This window comes from Protopterus annectens, chromosome 6.part0 (assembly GCF_019279795.1).
Source record: "Protopterus annectens isolate FY-2018-M chromosome 6.part0, PAN1.0, whole genome shotgun sequence".
NCBI classification, from domain to species: domain Eukaryota; kingdom Metazoa; phylum Chordata; order Ceratodontiformes; family Protopteridae; genus Protopterus; species Protopterus annectens.
Genome location: NC_056737.1, coordinates 1,265,078,056 through 1,265,104,711, shown reverse-complemented (window position 1 = coordinate 1,265,104,711; position 26,656 = coordinate 1,265,078,056). Strand labels below are relative to the sequence as shown.

General features: G+C 42.0%; 1 long non-coding RNA gene across 1 annotated transcript in view; it reads right to left on the bottom strand.

Annotated features, from left to right (window-relative positions):
- Window positions 1-630: 630 nt before the first annotated feature.
- Window positions 631-26,656, bottom strand: part of LOC122804773 — a 91,895-nt gene continuing 65,869 nt past the window's right edge. The window contains exons 2-3 of the long non-coding RNA XR_006365241.1: window positions 2,830-3,022; window positions 631-1,136 (exon numbers count right to left, since the gene is read on the bottom strand). This is a non-coding gene — a long non-coding RNA (uncharacterized LOC122804773). The remainder of the gene's footprint in view (window positions 1,137-2,829; window positions 3,023-26,656) is intronic.

Genomic DNA, 26,656 nt, shown 5'->3' with positions numbered 1-26,656 from the left:
ACTGTTGGTGTGCAATGTGCACCTCTGTACAAACATGCAGCCCAAAAAGTGAAGGGATTCACTGGTTCTCCAGCATTGCTAAAGTCTGGCAGTACTGAGTCTGGAATATACCTGCTACTTAACTGACTTTGTGGCAGCATGTGTTAATCCAGTTAATGGAGTGATGCATTCCTTTTTGAGGCCAGATGGTAGTGGATTCAAATACATCTGTATGTAATACTTTTAACTACTTTCATATTACCATTGCTGTGCAAATTCAAGAAAATAAATGGGGAAGCTAGGACAATGGTGAAAGATCAGCAGGGGGAAGAACAAATGCAAACCAATACAGGAATGTGCAGGAGGGAGGTAGGAAAGAACCATAGCTATCCATTTCTTCAACATTAAAAACTAATAATATACGCAGAATATTAGCTGAATTTTTGAACTGTCACCTCCAGAGAGAGAAAGGGGTGACCACAACGCAATCATGTTGTATAGCCAATTGGGCCAATGGCAGGAAGACATGTGTGCGAAATGGTAACTATGTATAGGACAATTTTTTTTTTGAAAGAGAGAGAGAAATGTTGGGGAAGGGACATAGGTATGTCTGGGTCTGATAAGTTGAGTAGTTGAGGAAGCAATTGCAGACAAACAAGACAAGAGACAGTGATGGTGATGGACACAAGAGGTCAGTGGACACCATGGATGGGGTGAGGGTGGGGAAATCCATTACCCATAGTTGTCCAGCTGGGTGACAGTGAGAATTGAGTTGTTATCCACAGGACTGTCATCACTGTCACCTCACTCTGCCACAGCCTGGAAAGATTGACATCTCCTTCTCCTCCTCCTGGTACTTCATAAAATGATGGAGAAAAGGCTATCCAGCTGGCATAGGTGCATATCAACAGTGCAGCACACAACCCTAGGCACCATCCCTGGCAACTCAGTGTGGGTGACAAACCTACCACCTCTGCCACTGCTCCCAGAGGAAAATACTGGGCTATCTTCCAGGGCAGGACTATTTGAGGGGGCAGGCAGGGCAGAGGTAGCAGAGGTGGTGTTGCCAGGTTGGTTCCCAAATGTACTGGGTAATGGTGTCATAGTCGGTGGAATGCAGGCAGATGGATCCTGTGGACCAGACCTACCACAATATCCTGTGGAGCATTTCATGATGTGGTACACATGGATGACATGGACACATTTTGACAATGCATAATAAAATAAAAAAATTAAAAAAATAAAAATAAAATTAAATTAAAAAAGAGAGATAAGGGTTGGGGGTGAGAGAAAAAAAGATAAGATTAATACCTTCAAATGTGACATACAATGCATTAATACAATTATTTGACTCCATTATATTAACCTTTACTCTTAAGACTACCACCCCCCTAACAGATAACTTTTACTTTTAAGACTACCAGCTCCTAACAGATACACACTATACTAGAGACTGCAGCAAGTACTCCTTTGCATGTGCATACATTGCACATATGCAAGTTCCAGTTAAACAGATTACAGTTTACAACAGAGAATGTGTGCCACTGGTATAGAACTTTTACTTTAAACCTTTAAGTTACACATAATTGAAGAATTAACAATACTGTATATTTCAGAAGTGTGGTATTTGAACCCACAACCTCTGGCTAAAGTCTAATATTGTATTCTTGGTTTGTGCTACAGATGAATGCATGCATACTTGCTTTTACAGTTGAGATATGCATGCTCAATTTGATACAACTCTATAAAATACCAAAAAAGCTATCTTTAGCTCTTAATGCTACAATAATACTTTTCTGCTGATACATACCACATGCCTCCCTCGTCCTCTCCAATCTAGTGCCATGGGTCCTAACATGTATGTCACTAAAGTGTTGCCTACATTGGTCAGCAGTGCAGATGATACTGGTGGCAGTGGTTAAAGCCTAAACTAAACTATCCCAAGCCTCTGATGTATACTGGGACCCAGAATAGCTCTCCTGCCATAGCCTGGCACTGTGGTGTTTCATTAGGAGTTCAACAAAAGTCGTAAGACTCCTGGACACCCCATCTCTGAGCCATAAATCTCCCACCATCTCCACAAATACTTGCCATGTCTACCACAGCTCAAGAGCAATGGAGAATGATGGTTTCCCCTGCCAATTCCAGTTATCACATTTACTGGGAATGTGCACACTGTTTGAATATGTTGCACACTGCTTGCCACTGCGCAAACATGCTGCTTGGCAGTGCTCATCCCTGAGATCTACATTTGCGTGATGGTAAGCAGTGCACAACAGTGGCAAGCAGTGAAAAATTACACAGGCAGTTGTGTATATATGTTAGGCAAATGTGAAAACCATGCCAGTCCAGACAGCATAAATATACTTACAGGAACATAGTACACAGTATACCTACAGTCATACATTTGATAATAAATGTGATAATAAATAGATAAATAAATAACTGACATAATATTAGTATCTCAGCCCCCATACATATAATTAATATCATCTACACTATGTCAAGTGTTATAAGTGAGATTGACTATAATGGAAAGTGAAAGAACAGTAAATGTGTATGGAATGTGCTGTATTTGAATTCAGGATCATGTGTATGGCAGTCCTACACTTACACCTGTTGCTAGAAGAGAGAGTTGAAATAACAGCTGTTCGTGTTTCAGTTCATTGCTATAAATTGTAATGTCCCAACCGTGAAAAAAAGTTGAATACCCAGTACTAGAACCCAGGGCCATCTGTACTCCAGCCCTACACTTATACCTGCTGCCACAGGACTAATTGCATGGCATCCCCTTTTGTACTGTAATCATTGCTAAGGTATCGCTGTTAACCATCATGCAATGCCACTTACTGGGTTTGCACAATTCCAATAACATTAATTGAATGTATTCGGTTTCTGTTTTTGGATGTTTACTTTCTGTGTAGTCCAGTTTTCCAGCTTGCCCACTTTTGTATTTCACACAAATGAGATAAGCACAGCCAAAGTGACATTCTTTTTTTCTCCAGTTCCAGTGTTTGTGCTAAATTGTGCATCAAGTAAACAGCTAAAAAAAAAGAGAAAAGGGAGAAATGGTTGAAATAAGGAAAAGCAATTTATGACATACACAGTAAAAAATGTTAGTACACATGAGATATTTCTACATAGGTCTGGATTTCAACTCTCACTCCAATGGACCTTCAGAAAACAGGATGGGCGCTTTATCCATCTTTGCCACACAGACAGCTTTATAGCAAAGAACTGAAATCATTCTTCATACAACCAACTGCAACAGAATGTACTCTAATATCAAACCATAAACTATTTGTACATTTATTACATTTCATATATTTGTATGTAGTGCACTTAGTGATCACACAACCTGTTATGATTATTACTTGGAAATATATAGCTTTGTCTTACCGTTCCATGTTTCTTGGTCATTCATCAGTTATCTGACCAGTACTCTGAGACATGCAGTATGTAAGCCTTTCTATATCATTGGCCTTAAAATGTGTAAGGATATTAACTGTGAATAATATGATATGCAGTTGCCAGCAGCTGAAGGGCAGCTTGGATGGCACAAACAAGGATAGACTGCTCATTTGAGGGGGGAAGGTGAGTTACTGTTATGGCACATACAAGGGTACACTATACTTTTGGGGGAACAAAGCTGAGTTACTGTTATGGTACAAGTAAGCATAGACTATTCTTTTGGGGTGAGCAAAGGTGAGATACTGTTATGACACAAACAAGAATGGACTGCTGTTTTGGGGGGAGCAAAAGTGAATTAATTTTATGGCACAAAAAAGGATACACTGTTTCTGTTACTCTCCTTGTTTTATATCTTGCCTGTTGTTTCATCTTGTGAATGTTGTGAAGTAGGAAACTGCAATGTGTATCATTACTTTCTAACGTCTCTCTTTAATGATTTTCCAGTACAAGCATATGATGCTAAACTGAGGGCATGCAGTGATCATCAGTACTTTTGAGAGGTATGACTCTGTGAATCTTTGATGCCTGGGGCCTACTAATTACTAATGGACACATATAAGTCAAATACATCTCTGCTGTTACATGTTATAGGTACTTTCTGTACAAATTTCCCACATTTTACATGATTACTGTAACAAGTAATGAAATACAAGTATATGCCATAATATTATTAATCAATACACTCCAGGTTCAGGACTTAACTTGTAAATGCAGCAGTTGCTACAATGTTAGTTCATAGCTGACTCTGTCTAATGCAAGCAGTACTCAGCCAATACATGGAGAAGTAAAGGTTGTGTGGGTTGTCTGGCATCAATGTTACTGTATGTATTTGAGTAGAAGGAAGGTTTTAGGCCCTTAGTTGGTGAGTGAGTGTGCTATGTGATGCCTCCTAGCCAATGCAATGGCATACTGAGCACACCTATGTCTGCCTACACCCACAGCAGCTGGTGGTTCCCCTCCCTGACTCCTCATCTGCCTGTGGCTGTAGTGACCTTGGCATTGGTGGTGTGATGTGTGCCACTTCCCCTTGCTGATTCTGTTGCAGCTGATTCCTCAAGATTATGTTGTGTAGCATGGCACATACTGTGAAGATTTCTTTACGTATCAGTGGATTGCGCTGCAGGGTTCCCCCAGTTGTATCTAGACACCAGAACCATGACTTTAGCAGCCCAAACACATGCTGTATGACATTTTTGGTTTGAGCATGTGCCTCATTATGGCATTCTTCCTGTAGCACATACAAATGGATTAAAGCAGCAGCAGCCCCTAACATGCTGTCTGTGTAGATGTTCTGTGTACTCCAAAAGTTTTGAAATCCACAGAAAAAAACAGGATGGTGTCTACATGGATGCTTTATAGCTTGTTGAATAGCTCCACCATGTTGCATTGGTTGATTAGCATACAATTCAGCTGCTTACATTGTAATTAGCATCTATGAACCACAGACAAAGACAGATGCAATCCATTAATAATCTACATCATATAAAAAGGCAATGGTGTAGCTAGCCATACTGATGATGAGGAGAGTTGTATATGTTTGAAAGACTACAAAAATGCTTGTTCTTCAGGATAAATCTGGACAAAGGGGTACTGGACTTCAGCAGGTATGCTCCCATTTTGTCACCTACATACTCCATATGCTGGAATTAATTTAAGAATAATGTGAAACAAATGCTTTTATACTTTTATTTGTATGCATTAGTTAGAAGTGTACAGATGGCATGGGTATGTTTGTCAAGCCATTTCAGAGGTGCACATGAATGGTCTGTTCTTTATTTGGGGGAGAGCAAAAGTGAGTTAATGTTATGGCACATACAAGGACATGTTGCTCTTGTTACTGTCTTTGTTTTGCATCCTGCCTGTTGTTTGTATTTCACATACTGTAGAATGTTTTATGTTTCTCCTGTGGGAAATGCTGACTGGCTACCTTTACTGTTTTATCTGCAAACAGTTATTTTTTAGTTATGTGATCCCTATGTGTATTATACTTCTTTTGTGTTTTAGGACACTCAGGCATGTCAATCCATGGAGAATCCCCTTCAGCAATGCTGAAAGCCAAGTCATATTTGATGGGTTTAGGCACATGGTGCTTTTCTTCTGGAAAGGGGACAGGGAGATGTGGCACATAGGGTGGAAATATGGCAGCATATTGTCCAGGATGTCAATGTTGTGGGCAGTCACAGCAGAACATATGAACAGGTGCATCACAGGGTCACTGACATGATTACATCTGTATGGAGGCAAACAGCTGCAGTGGGCCATGACCAAATGGTTGCCAGGGGAGGACCTGTTAGGGAACCATCACTTGCCTCCAAAGAACAGTACCTGGCCAATATCAGAGATCCAGACAGCTCCCAGGAGTGTGCAGTGCAGCATGGCCTGAATGTGGGTGCAACACCTTCTGAGACAGCAAGCATGTCCCAGAAGGAGCATTCAGGTAGGCTTTGTTATCTCAACAGTTGAATACTGGTGTAGAGTAAAACAATTGAAAATGAATAAGTTAATTCTGTGTCACATGTCTTTTTTTCTTGTGGTGGGGATTGAATATTGCTACAGTTATAGGCTTAGGTTGGAGTTGTCAGCCATGTTCTGGTTGAAAGTATAGTTGATGCTCAATATAATGGGGTAAATGTAATTCTCCCTGTGTTACTGTTAATTGTGATGATGTTACCCTTACCTCTTGCTTAACTTCTTCTAGGACTGCCTTGGCTACAATGCAGTATAACTTCTTCAGATGGTAAGGCAAACATTTTTATGCCAGTACTGCTGAGTAATTTAAAGAAATATTTTAGTGTGTGCTGTTGATATCAAGCTTGTTGTGTGTATTACTGTATTCCCTGTAACAGTGGCAGCACTGTTACTTTGTTAGCATATATTGCCCTATAGTAGTGCAGGTAGTAATGTATTCCTGTGTCTCTTGCTTTTTGTCACAGGTGATCATGACAGTGGGAGTGTGGGCCCTGTGCCACCTGATGTCAGTGTATCAGCAGACTTTGATGATGATGGCCAAATGGAGACACAGTTGGGGAGTGCAGAGGTTGAGTCTGACACAGAGGTTGACATACAGTCATCCTCTGTGTTTCAATTGGACACAGACAGTAGGCCTACGCCTACCCAGTCCACTGAGCCCACAGATATTGGACAGGTGGAGGGTAATGACATTGATCAGGGAAGTGTGGCTACTGCAGCTTCAGTGCCTGTTGAGTCTGTTCATAGCCAAAGTGTGAGTGAGGTGCCACACAGGAGGATTGATAGGTGTGCTCAGAGGTGACCTGCTTTCCCTCATCCACCTGGTGCAAATGTCACTTCCAGTGCCACTCAGTGTATGTCTATGGCCATCATGGAGGCACAGGTACATTTCCATATGGGCTCCAGACAAATGTTCAGGGTTCTGGATGTGGCACAGTCTGACATGCGTGACTGCCTCCATCATGTTGCAGATTCACTGGATAGGATGAATGACACATTGGAACAAGGGGTGTCTGTGATGGATTCAGGGGTGTCTGTCATGGAACAAGCAGTGTCTGTGATGGTACATCTGCTGGGAGAAGAGCAGCATCCTTATGGGCATAGTTCAGCCATACCATCTGCTGTCAGCCAATGTGGCCATGCCTGATCATGCCCCCATAGTGGCAGTACTTCTACTACTCCATCAGTGAGTGTGCTGTCCACACCCAGACCCATACCCAGACATGACAGGCCATGAGCTGGTGGTCTTGGGTTTCCCTGTGAAGGGAGCTCATCCAGCAGACATCAGTCATGTTTAGGTATTAGTACTGCATCTGACCTTTGGCATGGAGGTGCCAGTGAAACTTCTAGCAGAGCCAGGTCTTGTGGTCAGGGATGACAATGATGTACTGCCAACTCTAACATACATGGCTCACACATGTCCAATAGACCAAGATGTAGAGCTAGCACAGAACATGGCTGTCTTCGTGCAGACAGTCACACACCAATTCCACCTGAAGGACCCCTACAGACCCACAAACAACAGTTACTCGTTTTGTCTCACTGGTCATTTGTTGTTTTATTCCTGTGTCTGCCTTCTTCTCTTTCTTACTCACAGACACTCACTGACCTTTTTATTTCAGCCTAGGGTTCCTTCACCCCCCCCCCTCGCACAACACCCTGTGCAAGTGATGATAACTGTGCCATATCCCTGTTTTCTATCTTTTGGATTCAGATACAAAGGTTGTGTTTCATGCTCAGGGTGCATCGCTAACTTAGTGCTTAGTATATCTGCATTTGTGCTGTTGAACTGGTCATTGTACCTTTGACTTATATTGGCCTTGGAAAGTTAGACAGTTGATAGCACCAAAATTTCACTTTATAGGGAATGCTCTTGTAAGGGTTGTGAAGTCATAAACTGCAATGTGTATCATTACTTTCTAACTTCTTTCTGTAATGACCCCCACACAATACCCTATACAAGTGATGGTAACTGTGCCATATCCCTATTTTCTATCTTTTGGATTCAGGGATGCAAAAGCTGTGTCTGATGCTCAGGACGCGTACCTAACTGTTAGTGCTTCGTTTATCTGCATTCATGTCGTTGGACTGCTCATTGTACCTTTGACTTATATTGGACTTGGAAAGTTAGACAGCTGATAGCATCAAAATATCACAGCTGTATACTGAATGCTGTCATAAGGGTTGTGAAGTCAGAAACTGCAATGTGTATCATTACTTTCTAACTTCTCTCTTTAATAATTTTCCAGGACAAATGTATGGTGCTTATCATAAGTCATGCCATCATATTCAGATCTTAGGATTGTATGACAACAATGTAGTCAAACCTCATCTGAACAGTAATACAGTATAATGCTCTCTTTTGCATGTACCTCAACAGTCAACTGCAGAAGCTGAAGAGACCACAGGGCTTTCTCAGCAAGATAACACAAGGCCTACAATCCATGCAATGATGTATGTGGATAGATTAAAAGCCATGTCACTGTAAACTTTATTGTATAGGATGAGGTGACTTCTGCCTGGCTCCCAGGCTGGTCTCTGACCCTACCCTGGTAGGAGCACTGCATATCCAAAAATCAGATATAGCTGATGACATCAGCAGTGTCTGTTGAGAATATGGTAATAACAGTGTCTCACATGCTGTGGTAAAAGGCTCTCTATGATGTCAAGAAAGAGCACATCACACGCACATAGACACATTCGCACACACACACATGTGTGCACGCGCACATACACACACACACACACACACACACACACACACACACACACACACACACACACACACACACACACAAACAGTTGACTGTAGTGAGACTAAAACCCGTACCTATCTAAGTACACAGACTACAGAACACAGTACTTAATGTAAGTTCCATGGCACAAGTCTGACTATTGCAAAACTGCAACTGAATGTATAGTACATGATATCAGCAGCCCACGTGTGAGACAAGATGTTGGCAGGCCTGCATAGGTTCATAGCTTCATAGGTTCATACGAGACTACTACCATAATGTCCTTAGGTTTATAGGAGGTTACTATGCTAATGTTGCTAGGGCCTTTTCAAGGCTACCCAGGTTGTCCCATTGTTCCCTTATAGACCAAGATATGTAGTTAATATTTGCAAATCCATGATCAGCACTGATTGCCCCTGTGTAAGAGTGACAAAGGTGAAAACTCTGGGGTTAATTTATAATTTCCCATTCAACTGACCAAGTTACGCTTAAACAGAGTTATTGTGAAGCTCAGTATCACCTGAATTTACAGTTTTTTTCCATAGTAGTCTCAATCTCTGGGAGACATGTTTGTCTCTCCAGCATGTCCTGTTGATGTCCTAGGCTAGGTTAAGGTCCCTAGACCAAGTGAGTCTTGTCCCATTTGATTTGCAGAGGTTCAGTATTTCCATTAAGGCAGGGTTTGAGACTGCTCTGCAGGCCAGCCACAAGTCATCTCTCAGCAGTCTATATGATACAGAGTACAGTGAGAGGGTCTTCACTCTGTCCATGTAGGTAATGTGTTGGAAGTTCCTGGATATTCTTAGTGAGAAACCTATGAGGTCTCTCCAGTTGCTGCAGGTATCTGGTGAGGTACATGCAAAATGGAGCATTGTACTCTATTATTGGTCTGATGAGGGACGAGTACAGTGAGGTTATAACATCCTTAGTCTTGGATGCTATGCCCTTACTTATTAGGTGTGCAACATAAACGATCTTGCTTACCACTGTGGATACATGATGATCAAAGTTGAGGTTGCTATCAACCTGCATTCCGAAATCTCTCACCACTGGGTTGGAACATAAGGGAGTATTATTGATAGTGTAATTTCCATGGACTTTTCCTTTGCCAAAAGGGATAGTAGTGCATGTTTTGGGTGAACTTAAAGTCTGTGGCTTTGGAAACAATCATTTATGTATGTAAGCCCATTTTGTAGTATGTTGACATCATCTGGGGATTCAATGATTGCACCCAGTTTGCAGTCATCAACGAACATGGTGAGCCACAGGCCATATGCTTTCACTTGATTTTCTGAGAAATACATTCCAAACAGTACAAGGTCCAGCACAGACCCTTGTGAGACACCACTGGTAACAGGTCTGCTGGTAGAGGTAAAATCCCCACCTATGTCTCTGTGTGTTCTGTTGGTGAGACAGTTGGCTACTCATTTAATGACACATGGGTTAATCCCCAGCTGGGTGAGTTCTGCAATGATGCCTGAGTGGGGATTATATCAAAGCCCTTGGCCAAATCGAGATAGGCAACATGTACTGAGTTGCATTCATCCAGAGCTTTGGTGACAGAATTCCAGTAGGTTTAACAGCCATGATCTGCCCTTAATGAGGGCAAATTGGGTAGGGTGAGGAGTTTGAAGGTCACCAATGTCTTTAATGATAAGGTCCAAGATGATTCCCCCCATGGCCTTACACACAAGGCAGGTCAGGCTTATGGGTGTATAGTTCCCCAGGTCGGATGAGGGACCCACTCTGTGCAAGGGGATTACAGTTGCTGTTTTCCACTCTACCTGGACAAAGCCAGTACCTAGACTATGGTTGAAGGGAGTGCCCAGTGATTCTGCTAACTCTTGCTTTAGACAGTTTAGTAAGCAGCCTGGGATGTTATCTTGTCCCATAGAGGCTGTGTTTGTGGCCTTGACTAGTGCAATCATTACCTGTTCTTTATAGATTATAGGTAGAGAACTGTTAACAGGTATGCTTTGGGGTCTGATTGGTGGAGACAGGGATATGAAATCTTTGCCAGACCTGTCTGCTGATAGACAGCAGAACTATCATTTCCCTGGTCTTGGATGTGATGCCCATATGTATGAGGTGTACAATGCAAAATGTGTGTCTCAACATTATGGACACTTAGTGATGAAAGTGTAGATTGCTATGGACATGTGTTCACAAGTCTCACAACACTGTGTTTGATCTGAGAGGGGTGTTATTTATATCATAATTAGCAGGGATCTTCATTGCCAAAGGGGACAATGGGGCACCTTTTGCTGTAAGGTTCAGTCTGTGAGTTTGGTACCAATCATTTGTTTCTGTCAGCCCCATCTGTAATATATTACCATCATTGGGGGAATCTATATGAGTGCATCCAATTAACGTTCATCTGAAAACGTGGTAAACCGCAGGCCATCTACCTTTGCCTACACTTCAGAGAAGTAGTTTCCACATGGTTAAGGACCAAGCACATCCTTGGGGTATTCCATTGGTAAGTGGCTAGTGGGGTTCAGTCCCCAACATTGAGTGTATGTGTTCTGTTGGGGAGCCATTTGGCTATCCAACTAGTATTGTATGGCTTAATTCCCAGATGGGATATTTCCACTATGAGACATGAATGTGTGATATTGTCAAAGGCCTTGGATAACTGAACATAGATATGTTCTGTTATCTGTCATCTGGGTCTTTGGGGTCAGTATCAAAGAAGTCCACAAGGTTTAATAGGCAAGATCTATCCTTCGAGGTTTAATAGGCAAGATCTATCCTTCACAAACATAACATGGGTTGATTCAAGTGTGTTGAAGGTCACCTATGTACCTGTGGATAATGTCCATACTGATCCCTTCCCTAGTCTTGCAGATAAGCCTTGATAGGCTTATGGGTCAATAGTTGAAGTTCTGCATGTTACCAGATTGATGTGCATTGTGTATACCACAACATTTGATATTACTTTCTGTAGAGTAGATGATATATGTGTGGAAAAAGTACTGAGATACCAGGGTTGTAGTGCTGGGGGTGGGCAACACATGGCTATACTGTAAATATGTGGCATAGTGTGAGATAGGGCATTCATTTTTTAATGTTTCTACATGTAATGTCATGTCATACACAAGAAATAGACAATAAACAGCAGTAATACTTAATATGTAGTTTTACATAGCCCAGCAAGCAGCAGGTTTGTGCAATGGCTAGCAAAGTGTATACACATGCGAGATACATGTTTGCACATAGGTAAGCAGTATGCAAACATAAGTCTCATTGCTAAAGTCTGACAATTAGTATTGAGTCTATGAAACACACCTGCTACTTAATTGGCTCTGTGGCAGTATGTGTTAATGCATTGATAAATTCCTTTTTGGGGACCACATGATACTGGGTTCAAATCCTTTTCTCTGCTTTTTTTTTTTTTGGCTAGTGTTAGCAGGAAACAGAGAAAAATGAACAGCAGGTTTGGCTGTGTTTATCTGGTTTGTACAGCAGAGTGCAGACTGGATAACTGGATGCCCCAGGAAACAGACAGGACCCTGAGAGCAGAGAACTGCAACATAGACAAGTGTTTTCTCAAACTTCTTGTGGCAACAGTTGTAAGTGTAAGACTCCCATAGACATGGTCCTGGGTTAGGACACAGCATATTCCATACTCTTTTACTTTTGTCTCAATTCCCATTATGTATTATCACACTTATTATCAAATGTATGACTGTGGGTATACTGTGTACTATGTTCCTGTAAGTATATTTCTGCTATCTGGACTGGCATGGCCTTCATATTTGCCTAAGACACATACACAACTGTCTGTGTAATTTTTCACTGCTAGCCAGTGTTGTTCACCACTTACCATCTAGCAAACACGGGGCTTGGGAGTGCATATACATAGCTCTCCATTTTGCACACATCTTCTTGACACACTTGATTCAGTCCAATTGGCTATACAACAAGATTGTGTTGTGGTCACCCTTCTCTCTGGAGGTGACAGCCCAAATTCAGTTAATATTCTGCATGTATTATTAGTTTTTACTGTTGAAGAAATGGATAGCTATGGTTCTTTCCTACCTCCCTCCTGCACATTCCTGTATTGCTTTCCCTTTGCTCTTCCACTGCTTGCTCCCCATTTCACGATTGTCTGACCTTCCCCATTTCTTTTCTTTAATGCATTATTGTGAGATGGTGTGCATTGCTCACCAACATGCAGCAATGGTAATATGAAAGTAGTTAAAAGTATTAGATACAGCTGTATTTGAACCCAGTATCATCTGGCCCCAAAAAAGAATGTATCACTGCATTAATTGCATTAACATGTGCTGCCACAGAGTCAGTTAAGTAGCAGGTGTATTCCAGAGACTCAATACTAGCTGTCAGACTTTAGCAATGCTGGAGAAGCAATATGTCCTTTCACTTTTTGGGCTCCATGTTTGGGCAGAGGTGCACATTGTACACAAACAGTGAGCAGTGGCAAACAGGTATGGTTGTTGTGGTATGCCGATACATAGCAACACTTCAGGTATAAATATTTCATGTCACTGCATTATCATTCTGTAATGAAAAAAATATGACATGCACCCGTATTTGAATCCAGTACCATCTGGCCCAAAAAAGGAATGTATCACTGCATTAACTGCATTAGCATGTGCTGCCACAGTCATTTAAGTAGCAGGTGTATTTTGTAGATGCAATACTAACTGTCAGACTTTAGCAATGCAGCTTGCGTTTTGTGTCTCCCATGTGTATACACTTTTCTAATCGCCACACAAACCTGCTGCTCGCCGCATTATGGAAATGTATATATTTTGCTGTACTCCTGCTGTTTATTGTATATTTCCCTTGTATGACATGAAATTACATGTAAACATTTTACAAACAGAGGAAGCTATCTAACTATATGTCACATATCTTAAAATACATCCATGTATTGGAAGTCCCCAAGCACTACATCCCTGGGGTCTCATTACTTTTTCCACACACACATATATCAACCACACTGCAAAATGTAATATAAAATGTGTGCTATGCAATGCACATCAATCTGGTAACATGCAGAACTACAACTACTGATACATACGCCAAAAAGGCCTTATCTGCAAGACTAGTGCAGGAATCAGCATGGACCATATCCACAGTGACATAGGTGATCTTCAACATATTTGACCTTCCCCATTTTGGTTTTGTCAAGGGTAGATCTTGTTTATTAACCCTTGTGGACTTCTTGGATTCTGACCCCAAAGACCTGGATGAGGGATAACAGGACATACTGTACTGCCTATGTTGAGTTATCCAAGCCCTTTGAAACTATCCCCCATTCATGTCTCATAGTGAAGATCTCCTATCTGGGAATTAAGCCATACAGTACTACAAGGATAGTAAATGGACTCAACGATAGAACACACATTCTCAAAGTTAGGGATTGCACCTCCACCACCAGCCCACTCAGCAGTGGAAAAGCCACAAGGATCTGTGCTGAGTCCTCAACTATTTGGGAAATACTTCACTGAAGCGCAGACAAGAGAATATAGCCTCTGGGTTACCAAGTTTGCAGATGACTGTTAACTGGACACACATATAGAGTGCCCCAATGATGGTAACATATTACAGTAGGGGCTGACACAGACTGATGATTGGTGACAAACTCACAGACTAAACTTTATGAATACAGTGACACTTTGTTACCTTTGTCAATGGAGTATCCCTGCTAATTATGATATACATAGCACCCCCTAAGCTCAAACACGGTGTTGTGAGACTTGGGAACATATGTTGACAGCAATCTACACTTTTATCAGTATGTGCCCATAGTAGTGACACACACAATCTGCATTGTGCATGTCATACATATGGACATCACATCCAGGACCAGGGTAGTCATATCTCTGCTGTACACTACCCTTATCACAGCAATAATGGAGTACAATGTGCACATCTTTCTGAACCAAAGTCCCCTCTGGGCTGGCTACATCCCTCTTCAGCACAGCCAGTTGCTGCTGCTCACAAACAAGCTCTACTAAATAAACCATCCAACTATGCTCAATAAGTGTACTTGTAATTTTACATAGCTAGGCTTTTAAAGACCTTGGTGCTTTTACGCTAGTAGCCTCATATGAACCGATGCAGCTATGTTCCTATGGAAGCTTCCCAATCTGTTATCCCCCACAAGGCCTTCTAATGTCATCTACTAAAAGTTCACCTGCACTCCTGTATAAATCAGACTTGTGCTGTGCCACTTGTATTAAGTACTGTGTTCTGTAGTCTGTACTTAGATAGATAGGTGTTCTGTTCTCACTGCAGTCAACTCGGTGTGTGTGTGTCTGGACAGCAGAGTGGAAGTGTGTATCTCACAGTTATTGCTCCAAAGTCATGCAATGACAGTATTTTGATACTTGCTCATGCCTACACATCCATTTCATCCAGGCCTGCCAACCTCTTGTCATGTCATCTACTATAAGTTCACCTGCACTCCTGTATAAACCAGACTTGTGTCATGGTGCATACATTAAGGACTGTGTTCTGTAGTCTGTGTACTTAGATAAATAGGGGTTCTGTTCTCACTGCAGTCAAGTGCTTGTGTGTGCATGTGTGCGCATGCGCGCGTGTGTGTGTGTGTGTGTGTGTGTGTGTGTGTGTGTGTGTGTGTCATTCACACCAACATGTGGGACACTGTTATCTTCTCTTCAACAGACACTGCTGATGTCATCAGCTATAAAGTGATGTCTGACACACTCCAAATTGGACTTGAGCTGTGGAACTGATTCTATTTTTACTGCAGTCAACTGTGTGTGTGTGTGTGTGTGTGTGTGTGTGTGTGTGTGTGTGTGTGTGTGTGTGTGTGTGTGTATGAGCCATTGCTTGACATTACAGAGAGCATTTTACACCAGCATGCAGGACACTGCTATCTTCTCCTCAACAGACACTGCTGATGTCATCAGCTATAAAGTATTGTCTGACAAGTGAACTGTGTGTGTGTGTGTGTGTGTGTGTGTGTGTGTGTGTGTGTGTGTGTGTGTGTGTGTGTGTGTGTGTGTGTGTGTGTGTGTGAGAATTGTTGCTTGACATTACAGTGAGCATTTTACACCAGCAAATGGGACACTGTTATCTTCTTCTCAACGGACACTGTTACATTTTTGGATATGCAGTACTGTCTCCAGGACAAGGTCAGAGTCTGGCCTGGGGGCAGGCAGAAGTCACCCCAACCTATACAATAAAGTTTACAGTGACATGTCTTTTAATCTATCCATATACATCATGCCATGGTGTGTAGGCCCTGTGTTATCTTGCTGAGAAAGCCCTATGGTCTCTCCAGCTGCAACATGTGTCTGGTGAGGTACATGTAAAAAAGAGCATTATACTCTATTCATGCTGTAATGAGATTTGACTACAGTGCTGTCATACAATCCTAAGATTTCAATATGATGGTATGACTTATGATGTGCACAGCATAGGCTTTCAATAGCAGTGTGGACACTTGGTGGTCAAAGTTCAGATTGCTATATAAATGTGTTCCCAGTGGTTGCATCACTGGATTTCTGTATATCAGGACTGTTGACAATGGTGTGATTAACATGGAATGCCACTTGCCATATGAACAACATTACAAACACAAATTTCTGCATTTATATGTAGATTGTGTGCCTTTGTCACCATTCAATTGTGTGTGTTAGCTCCTCCTGTACTATGTTATTACCATTGGTGGACTCGATGATTGCACACAATATGCAAGAATCAGCAAACTTGCTAAAGCAAAGGCCATATACTTTAGCCTGAACTGTCAATAAATACAGTTCAAACAGTGATGGGCCAACCTCAGATCCCTGGGATTTGCCAGTGGTGACAGCTCTACTGATTCACCAACTTTCACATGATGTTCATAGGTTCATAGGTTGATACTAGGCTATCTGCCCTAGGGCATTTATAAGCCTAGCCAGAGTGTGTTTGGCTTTCGCCACCCTTTTAGATTAGTTGACTGTGCCTCTGTATAGTAGGTCACAGAAGGTAGCTCTTTTAAGGTTAGTTTACTGTACCTCTGTCAAGCAGGGACACAAAAGAGCTCCCAGGGGTAAACTTATGATCTCCCATCCACTCGTCAAGATTTCTCTTGAAGAGGGTCAGTGAGGGTCTCTGACTAACATGGATTGGGATTTTGTTCCAGAGTGAGGGGAGCCTCTGGGATATGAATCTGTCCCTCCAGCATGTTCTATTTATTTCTGTGCTGAGATTCAGGTCCCTGGAGCATGTAGCTCTAAGGGATTTGGATTTCCTGAGGTGAAGCATGTCCATTAATTATGGGTTGGACATGGCTTTATACGTCAGACACAGATCGCCTCTGAGTAGACGGTACACAACTGAGTAGAGCTGCAGTTTCTTTAGCCGAACTGCATAGGGCATCTGTTTGAGCCCCTTGATCCTCTTGGTGAGGTACTTTTGGGGTCCTTCCAGTTGCTGCAGGTGTCGGGTAAGGTACATTCCAAATGGGGCATTGCATTTAATTATGGGCCTGATAAGTGATGAGTAGAGGGGCACAATGATCTCTCTTGATCTAGATGTGAATCCTTTCATGATAAGGTGGGCTATATAGAAGGTATTACTAACCACTTTGGCAAAGTGATTGTCAAAGGAGATATTGCTATCTACTTGGGTCCCCAAGTCCCTAATTAATTTGTAGGTACTTTGTTTTTCCCAAAGGGGATGACTATGCACTTTTTGGCATTTAGCTTTAGGCCATGGCTCTGGCACCAGTTATCCATCTCTGTGAGACCCTTTTGGAGGATGCTTGTGTCAGCCGGAGAGTCGATTATGACACCCAGTTTGCAGTCATCTGCGAACTTGGTCAGCCATAGTCCACCCATGGTAGCCTGTACCTCAGAGAAATATATACCGAACAAGAGAGGTCCCAGGACTGAGCCTTGTGGGACACCACTTGTAACTGGTTTAGAGTCTGACATGGCACCTGCTATTCTGACCATGTGGGTTCTATCCCTGAGCCAGTTTGCAACCCATCTTGTGACATAGGGGTTGATATTTAAGTTGGTGAGCTTATTTATAATGCCCGAGTGGGGTATTGTGTCAAAGGCTTTTACAAGGTCCAGGTAGGCTGTGTGGACTACCTTCCCTTCATCGATGGCTTTGGTAACTGTTTCAAAGAAGTTGACCAGGTTCAAGAGGCAAGATCTGCCCTTAACAAAGCCAAATTGGGTAGGATCCAGTGTCTGGAGGTTCCCAATGTCTTTGTTTATGATTTCCATGATGGTACGCTCCATAGCTTTGCAGACCAGGCTAGTCAGGCTTATAGGGCAATAGTTTCCAAGGTTTGTTGTGGCACCACCTTTGTGGAGTGGGACCACTGTTGCTGTATGCCATTCCTTGGGTACATATCCTGTAGTAAGGCTGAGATTGAACAGTGACTTTATATGAGGGTTTAGTTCTTCTTGGAGCTCATGTAAGATGCAGCCCAGGACACCGTCTGGTCCCATTGATGCTGTGTTTTTTGCTTTGGAGAGGGCAGCTCTCACCTGTGCATCTGTGATCTCAGGAAGGCTACACTCTGTTGGAATAGACATTTGCTCTTTTTTGGGGGGGGGGTTTGCACTGAACCTTTCTGCCAGGATGTTGGCAATGTCTGTGGGTTCAGTGTATTTTTTGTCATTTTGCACTAACTCAGAGCATATCTGGGAGTTGCCTCCCAGGTTTCTGACATTACTAAAGAAGGCCTTGTTATTATCTTTAGTGTCTTGTGCAATTTTTCTTTCGAAGCTGGCCTTAGATGATTTTATGAGGGATTGTAGTTTCTTGCTAGTACTGATCAGAGATGCCTTCCCTTTTTGGGATTTTGCTCTATCATGTAGTAGCTTTCTCCTTCTGTTATATAGCTTATTTATGGCTGGGGTCCACCAGACAGGTCTCCTGCCTTTGGAGGAGTGAGTCTTGGTTTTATTTGGGATAGCATGCTATATGCATACCTGTAGGTGTCCATAGAATGCTTTTGTAAAGGATTCTGCATTTTGGGCCGTATTTTCCACTGGCCCATGGGCTTTGAAGGATTCCACCTCAGTTTTGAGAAGTGTGAGGTTTGCTTTTGAGAAGTTCTTCACCGTGGTTTCCTTGGCTAGGGGTGGGGACTGAATATGGATGCCCAATGAGATTAGTTTATGGTCTGATCTTACCAATGAGGGGTATACCTCTGGTGTGGAACATAGAGACCCCATGTTGGTGATGACCAGATCCAATATGTTTTCCCCTCTTGTGGGAGTGGTAACCAGTTGTTCCATAGCATTTGAGTTTATAAATTCTAGGAACCATCCCCTTAGATTAGTACCCTGTGCCTCTGTCCAGCAGAGCCACTGAAGTGATCCCTGAGGTAAACTTTCTGTTTCCCATCCACTCATCAAGGTTTCTTTTGAAGAGTGTTAGTGAGGAGCTCTGCCTAATGTAGATTGGGATCTTGTTCCAAAGCATGGGAAGTCTCTGGGACAGGAATCTATCCCTCCAGCATGTCCTATTTATTGTTGTGGTGAGGTTTAGATCCCTAGAGTGTGTGGCTCAAGGAGATTAGGTTTTCTTTAGGTGGAGCATGTCCATCAATTCCGGGTTGGACATGGCCTTGTATATCAGGCAGAGATCACTGCTGAGTAGGCGGTATGCAACCGAGTACAACTGGAGTTTCTTCAGTCGAGCTGCATAGGGCATCTGTTTGAGGCCAGTGATCCTCTTGGTGAGGTACTTCTGTGGTCTTTCCAGCTGTTGCAGGTGTCTTGTAAGGTACATCCCAAATGGGACTTTGTACTCTATGATGGGTCTGATGAATGCTGAGTAGAGGGGCACAATGACCTCTTTTGATCTGGATGCAAACCCTTTTGTGATTAAGTGGGCCATGTAGAAGGATTTTCTAACCACTTTGACAATGTGATTATCAAAGGTGAGATTACTATCTACTTGGGTCCCCAGATCCCTAATTACGTCTTCTGTGTTTAGGGGACTACCACCTATGTGGTAGTTTGTGGGTACTTTGTTTTTTCCAAAGGGGATGACTATGTGCTTTTTGCCATTTAGTTTGAGGCCATGATTTTGACACCGGGTATCCATCTCAGTGAGACCCTTTTGGAGGATGTCTGTGTCAGCCAGAGAGTCAATTATAGCCCCTAGTTTGCAGTCATCTGTGAACTTGGTCAGCCATAGTCCTCCTGTGCTTGCATGTACCTCTGAGAAGTATATGATGAACAAGAGGGGTCCTAGGACTGACCCTGGGGAATGCCACTTGTAACCGGTTTAGACCTAGCTCCCACAACTCTCACCATGTAGGTTCTGTCCCTGATCCAGTTGGCAACCCATCTTGTGACATAGGGGTTTATGTTCAGGATGGTGAGCTTGTCTATAATACCAGAATGGGGAATGGTGTCGAAGGCCTTAACGAAGTCTAGGTAGGCTGTGTGTACCACCTTTCCCTTGTCTATAGCCTTGGAAACTGTCTCACAGAAGTCCACCAGGTTTAGAAGGCATGATCTGCCCTTAACAAAGCCAAACTGGGTAGGATCCAGTGTTTGGAGATTCCCAATGTCTCTGTTAATGAGTTCCATGATGATGTGCTCCATAGTCTTGCAGACCAAGCTAGTCAGGCTTATAGCACTATAGCTCCTGGGGTCTGTTGTGACTCCACCTTTGTGGAGTGGAATAACCATTGCTGTGTGCCACTCTATGGGTATGTAGCCTGTGAAGAGGCTGAGTTTGAACAGTGTGTTTAGGTGGGGGTTAGTTCATCTTTGAGCTCATGTAGGATGCAGCCTGGGACACCGTCAGGTCCCATTGATGCAGTGTTTTTGGCTTTGGAGAGGGCTGCTTTAACCTGAGTGTCTGTGATTTCAAGGACTCTACATTCTTCTGGTATGGTTATGGGCCCTTTTGGGGGTGAGAGGGGGGTAAAGTTTGCGCTGAAACCTGTCTGCCAGGATGTTGGCGATATCCATCGGTTCAGTGTATTTTGTGCCATTCTGGACTAACTCCGAGCAGATCTGAGCATTGCCACTTAGATTCTTGACATAGCTAAAGAATGCCTTGTGGTTATCTTTGGAGTCCTTGACAATTTTTCTTTCAAAGCTCGCCTTGGATGATTTTATGAGGGATCATAATTTCATGCTGATACTGATCAGGGATGTCTTCCCTTCTTGGGATTTTACTCTTTTCTGTACTAGTTTCCTCCTTCTATTGTATAGCTTGTTTATGGCAGGAGTCCACCAGACTGGTTTCCTTTTCTTGGAGGAGTGCGTCTTGGTTTTGCTTGGGATGGGATGATCCATGCATTCTTGTAGCTGCCCGTAGAATGCATTAGTAAAGGATTTTGCAGCTTGGACAGTGTTATTCTTCAGCATGGGGGCTTTGAAACTTTCCACCTCGATCTTAAGTAACGTTAAGTTTGCTTTTGAAAAGTTTTTCATGATGGTTTTCTTGTCCAGGGTGGGGACGGAATATGGATATCCAAAGTGATTTGTTTATGGTCAGATCTAACCAGAGAGGGGTTGACCTCTGGTGTGGAACTCCAGTCACCCATGTTGGTGATGACCAGGTCCAGTATGTTGTCACCTCTGGTGGGAGTGTTGACCAGTTGAACCAGGGAGCTTGAGTTTATAAATTCTAGGAAAGGTTGGGCAAGGGAGTTAGTACTTGAGTAGTTCTCCCAGTTAATGTTTGGGTAATTGAAATCACCCAATATTAGGGTGTTTGGTAGGACCTTTATGTTTCCCAGTGTTTCCAGAAATGTGGAATGGGGGTCCTGGGACATGGTGGGTGATCTGTAGCAAGCTACAATTTGAATTGCAGTTTTGCCCATTGTTAGTTGCACGTGGATGATCTCTGAAGCATCGTGCTGTGCCACTAACCTGGAAGTGTGGGTATCCTTGATGAATATGGATACACCCCCGCCTTTTTTATTTCGGTTTGGGTTCTGTGTTCGAAATGTATGGTATGAGTTGTAGCCTGGTAGTGCTGGGGTGCTCTCTGGAGCCTTAAATCAGGTTTCTGTTACTGCACATATATCGATTTTCTCCATACTGAGGAGTGCCTTGAGTGCGTGCATTTTGAGGTTTAGACTTCTGGCGTTGAGTAGTATTACCCTCAGTTTTTTGTTACTTGTGCTATTTATGGCAGTGGGTTTGTCTTTTGAGCCTTGCCTAAAAAAAGGCACTATGGGGGGTGGCAAGAGCCTTGGCCAGTATTCGAAAGCCTAAGGGTGACAGGTGCAAGCCGTCTCTAGCGAAACAGTGTGGCTTGTCAAGCATGTCATCCCAAGTGGACAGACACTGGATCCCCTTTGAATGACACCAGAAACTTAGACAATTGTTGAAATCGAGAATTTATTTTCTTTATACTGTGGTATCATTCTAGGTGAGGGCAGGATGCAACTCAGGGTCAGGGTCATACTGGCCTGGGCTATGTGATCAGAGAGCTCTTCCATGTCTCTCTTCATGTAGTCCAGGGAGGTACAGCTCAGGTCATTCACACCAACATGGACAATGACAGAGTCATATTTGTACTTGTTCTGGAGTGACCTGAGTGCTTGTGTTATGTGGCGGATCCTGGCACCCGACAGGTAGCTAACAGTAACCTTCTCCTTATTCAGCCTAGTGAGTGGGGCATAGTAGCCTTAATAACAACAATAATTCTTGTGGGTCTCCTTTTATCATTAGCAGTTAAGGAACCAGTAGGTACTATACTCCTCAATCATACAATTCAAGTTAATTGTTAATGCAGGTTTTGATGTCCCCTATCTGGGCCAGTAATCAAGGAGCCTGAATCCTCAACACTGACACTGGAGAAGGACATTCACTTAGAAAAAAATAGATACACACAGTATCACAATTTCCCTTAAGAGCACACAGGGAACACACTCAGTCCAGGGTCTGGAATTTTCAATCTGGCTCCCTCCAGGTCCTCAGTAGGACTCCCTACTGGTACAGCTATAGGGTTGAGACCTCAGCTGAGTGTCCAAACCAAGTCCTCCAGCACCCTCTCTGTGAAAATAGTGCTTCATGTCATTGCTCCAAGTAGCTGATACACACACCCTTTGAGATTTGATTCACACACACAGACACACACACACACACACACACACACACACACACACACACACACACACACACACACACACACACACACACACACACACCTGGGAAATGCTGGCACAAATGTATTAGTGTGACCATTCTTCCCAGACTATAAGGTCGTTACACTGCCAACAGACACCCCAAACCCAGCTACTCTAAGGCTCTTGCAAGGGCACCCAATCATACTGAGTAAAATTAATATTATCTAATCTAAGCTAATCTAAAAGCAATATATGTATTAGTTTTGTAGTGAACTGCTTAAAATAATGCGTACATTTATTAACTGCGAGGGGGCAACATTTTGAAAGATGTGTCCATTTTTTTAAATGCCAGGTTGGCTGGAGGGGCAATAAAAATAGTTTCTAAGTCCAAAACAGAATTTTCTGGCTAAACCCCTGTCTGCCTTCACTGCTTATTCAAATATTCTTGTCCAGATATGGGTTTAATTGATGTGGGCGTTTGCTACCAGGAAAGTGCTGGGCCATTTTGCACCTATTTTTCAACTTAATTTAAAATTATAAAAAAGTTAGCTAAGTCTATATTGCATATTTTTATATGATAAAATATAAGAATTTCACATTTATTTTCCAGTTGATTTAACCATATTGCCCTGTATATAACATTAAATCATATCTTTAATAGGTAAGTATTGGGCTAGGTGCCCCTGTAGGCCATTTTAAGCTTAGCTGATTTCCCTCCCAATGGTGAGTATCACACCCTGTATCTTGTGTTTGTGATGTAAATGCCTTAACCATTATAACAACCCCAAACCAACTCAACTAGACTTCAACTTCTTTCTTGAAGAATTCTTCATAAAGGCAAAATTAAGTGCTTGAAGAATTCTTTATAAAGTCAAAATTAATCAGTGGACAAAGGCTAAAATCAGAAACACATTTTAAATATTGTTCTTATAAACATAGAAAGTTGCCAGAATAGAAGGGTTTTATTAACATTTATTTTATTATTATTTTGTTGTTGTTGTTGAATATGAAGTCTGAAACTCAAATATCTGTCATTATTTAGTGACTACAATCATCAATGATTTGCCAGAAAACCACAACTTTTATGAGGAACAGACCAAAATAAGAGTCAACAATCTGGACATTCTGAGAGTTCAGAGGTATACATTATAGGATTTGGGTAGCCCTTAATACAAAGAAATGAAGGAACTCACATGTAAGCTTTGGGAGGAGATTATGGATTTGAATTTAGCCAATGAACCTCCTCACCACAGGTACTTTGGGAGGTTCTTATGGAACATCCTCATAACAGGCTACTAAAAATAACAAGTATATGACCAAGACAGTAAGGGATGGAATTGCAGCAATTAAAGGGTAGACTACACTCTCTTTCTAGACAAAGGCAATAGGACATTTAGGAACACATAGGAACTATTAAAACTGCCCATAATGGCATAAAGTAACTTCTGTATAAATGATCTTAGGGGCCTAGAAAGAAATGCAGCCCTTTCTGTGCCCTAGAAGTCCCACATTCATCTAGAAGCACAGGGATGGAAGGACTGGACGGGCTGAGGATGCGATTTAGTGGCTGATTTCAACTCACCCTTCCTATTGTGAAGGAGTCTGCCTAAGCTTGCTGCAGTAGCTGCATTTGGGGCCTGATCAGCTCTGCTCTGCTCTGAAGGCAATGCACATTTGGGCAAGAAGTTGTGTAAGAATGAAAGCATGCATGCAACTCCCATATCAGCAAATGAAAGCATGCATGCAACTCCCATACCAGCAAATGAAAGTATGCATGCAACTCCCATACCAGCAATTGTGCAGCTCATAAGGCTGCAGTGGGATGGGAAAGGGTTAGGTCATACTATCTGGCAGTAGTATGACATTCCACCAGTATCCTTTATCTCCTCACCAGCCCAGGATGTAGGTCAGGTTGAGCACCAAGGAAGGTTAGGGTGGATCTGGTAGATCTGGTGAATCAAGACAAAGCTTGGTGGCAGCTGATACTCAGCTACTGGGTGGGAGAACAAAAAAAATTTTCAAATGCTGAAGATTCAAGGAAGTTGTCTGAGACTCATGAGAACTTATTTTTTAAGCTTGATATAAACTACTGGGCTTTTGAAGAGAAATAGCTTTGGTATTGTCTTAATTACTGGGATTTACTTTTCACCTGGTGGGTCTGTATATCACCCACTGTACTGCAAATGGATATGTTGAAGTTCATGTATGTTATTCATGGCTCAGAAATGCATTTCTCACATGTTGAAGTTGGAGGAACTTCCCATCTTTGTGCAGCAGGACACTAAGCTGAAGACTATGACAGACAATAATCTAACATTAGCTAAAGAACAAGGTTCCTTATCAAGGATGAGGCTGTAATGATTAACGTTTCAGTTGATTGCAGAACATTTGCGAGATTTGAATGACTTGATAGATATAAAACCATATTCCTTCTTTTTTTCCATTTGGAGTGAGTTTACATCATGCTTACCTCATATGCTTTCTGTATAACTTAAGAGATTTCTGATTAACTTTATTGTATACTAAGGTAGAAAGAGCTAGAGGTGGGAATTCCTGTTCTTTTTCAATTTGGTTATCACATTAGATGAGAAATTACTTGCTCAGGACTACCCAATACACTGGCAGGAGTGAGGGGAGGATGATTATTCCCTTTTATTTTCACATTCACTTTCCAGGTTTTCTGGCTATATAACAAGGTAAGAATATTAAGATCCACATATAAAACATGTTACATCTTTTAAAAAAGCAGCAAATACTTTATTTTTCATGTGGATTAGGACTCATCAAATGTTATTTAGTTATGATCCCAAGCACATTATGTAATTCTATTTAACTTGTACAAATAGGGACATGTAATAGACTGATTTTAGAACAATATGTGAAATGATGTGTGTGTTTCTGACTGCACAACAGTGCTTTCATGATCATGTACCTGGATTATTATATTAATAAACATATAAAAAAGTTATATACTACATCATGACATGAGCTACTTTGGGAATTACCCATGTTGTGGTAGGTTACTGAGTCAGCATGTAGCGTCATAACAAAACTATAACAGGTGTAGGAAAATTCCAGAACAACCCATAGGCAATGATGACTAATTATGCAACTGTCAAATTTGCAACATTAAACAAATATGTTGGCGTACATTGTTTAAAACTCAGGCACTGCACTTTGCCATGATATTATTATGTGTTATGAAATATTAAGATAGAAAAATAAAAGCTGAGGTCCATTCAGATCAGTTAAGATTACTGTTCTGATTAAAGCTGATGTTGTCAAGAAAATATATGGTGTTTACTAAGAAAATTTAGTCAATAATTTTTCATATCTGCATAAGTTTATCATTCATTCTCTAATTACCACTTAATACAAATTTAGGGACACTAGTGAGGCAGATCCCATTCTGACATTCAGGGTGATCAAGGCATAGAAACTAATGCTAAAGAGGATGCCTGTGTATTGAAGGAAGCACAGAAACACCAAGGTATGCATGCATACACACACACACACACACACACACACACACACACACACACACACACACACACACACACACACACACACCACACACATACACAAAGGTGCGCACATGCTCAAGTATTGCATATGCGCTACATGCAACCAGATGATTTGAAACACTGCTGATTCATCAATGACGTGTCTTTGTAATGTGGGAAGAACCTGGGCCACTTGGTGAAAAATCATATAGACAGAGGGAAGATATGTAGACTCCACACAGAAAGTACCCCCAACTATGAACCTGGTTGGAAACCAAGTCCTATGAGGCAGCTGTGCTAACTGCTGTATCACAGTGGCTTTTTACATTGTATTAGCACATTTAAAGACAATGAGAATCTTCATATGTGAAGGTTGTATCATTGCTGAACTCCACAGTGAGTGTGTCCTTGTATCTGTTCTTCCAATGCACAGGATTCTGATCCATAGGATC